Source organism: Tachyglossus aculeatus, chromosome 2 (assembly GCF_015852505.1).
Source record: "Tachyglossus aculeatus isolate mTacAcu1 chromosome 2, mTacAcu1.pri, whole genome shotgun sequence".
NCBI lineage: Eukaryota > Metazoa > Chordata > Mammalia > Monotremata > Tachyglossidae > Tachyglossus > Tachyglossus aculeatus.
The window spans coordinates 83605223-83606862 of NC_052067.1; the positions used below are offsets into that span (position 1 = coordinate 83605223).

Genomic DNA, 1640 nt, shown 5'->3' on the forward strand with positions numbered 1-1640 from the left:
GTGAGGTGGTTGGAGTCATGACAGGAAAAGGTTAAAGGAACATGGAAGCCAGTACAGCTGCGGCTGATTCTTAATCAACAGCATAGCTAAGGGGGCAGCAGAGGCTTATCAATTCTAAAGGAAGAAATGTAGGGGAAGGAGTAAAGGAATAGTTTTGGCTTGGGATCAACTAACTTTGTGTTGAGCTCAAATTCATCAGGCTTCTGATTTAGAGGAACATTAAATTCTCTTGTGATGAGAGTGGTTTCCAGGTAAGCTTGGATGTGCTATACTTTTTTATGGTATTTTTAAGCATTTGCTAGGTGCCAGGCACTCTTTTAAGCACTGTGGTATATACAAAGTAATCAACCTGGACACAGTCACTGCCCCACATGGGGATCACGGTCTTAATCCCCATGTTACAGAAAAGGTAACTGAACCACAGAGAAGTGAAGTGACTTATATAAGGTCATGTAACAGACAAGTGATGGAGTCAGGATTAGAATCTAGGTTCTTTTGACCCCCAGGCCTATACTCTATCCACTAGGCCTTGCTACATCTCTGGCTGTAAGTGTTACTCTAGATTATTTTCTAAGCTTATTTTGCAGTTTTTTGTGTGTGCATGGGAAGAGTTGGCATTCTATTTTTGTCACAGTAAACTTGCTTTTATAGCCATAATTTATTAAGTTCCTCTGGACTGTAAGCCCCTCTCAGGGTCACACCTGGAGAGTTTCCAGTACTCCACCAGTCTTGACTACTGGAGGGAGAGTCAAACAGAGGCATACCCATTCCATTCCTAGCTTGGCCAGTGTCTAGAGAGTGGAAAGCAGTCTGTTACAAGTCAAAATTCCCCATCACTGTAACAGTGCTGATAATAATGGCATTTGTTAAGCACTTACTACATGCTAAACCACTGGGGTAGAAACAAGATAATCTCATGATTATCTCATCCCACATGATGCTCACACTCTAAAGAGGGAGAAAAGGTATTGAATCTACATTTTGTAGATGAAGTAACTGAGGCAAAGAGAAGTTTGCGACCTGCTCAAGGTCACACAGCAAGTAGGTGGCAGAACCTTGGCAGATGCCCAGCTCTTCTGACTCCTGGGCCTGTGCTCTTTCCATTAGGGCATGCTTCTTCCCTCTAGTGATAATAGGATATTATTCCCTCAACCCCACAGCACCCTCCAGTTATCACCCCATCTCCCTTCTACCTTTCCTCTCCAAATTCCTTGAGTCATCTACACTCGCTGCCTCAAATTCCTCTCCTCCAACAGTCTCTGGACCCCCTCCAATCTGGCTTCCATCCCCTTCACTCCACTGAAACTGCCCTCTCAAAGGTCACCAATGATCTCCTTCTTGCCAAATCCAATGGCTCTTACTCCATCCTAATCCTCCTTGACTTCTCAGCTGCCTTTGACTCCGTGGACCATCTCCTTCTCCTCAACACATTATCCAACCTTGGCTTCACTGACTCCGTCTTCTCCTGGTTCTCCTCTCTCTTTGGCTTTTCATTCTCAATCTTTCTTGGGCTCCTCCTCCCATTCTCTAAGTGTAGGGGTTCATCAGCGTGGCTCAGTGGAAAGAGCCCGGGCTTTGGAGTCAGAGGTCATGCATTCAAATTCCGACTCTGCCGCTTGTCAGCTGTGTGACTCTGGGCA

General features: G+C 45.2%; 1 non-coding gene across 1 annotated transcript; it reads left to right on the forward strand.

Annotated features, from left to right (window-relative positions):
• The first annotated feature begins 683 nt into the window (after positions 1-683).
• Positions 684-821, forward strand: LOC119924903. The gene has a single exon (XR_005449581.1). It is a non-coding gene; the product is annotated as a small nucleolar RNA SNORA7 (small nucleolar RNA).
• Positions 822-1640: the final 819 nt, after the last annotated feature.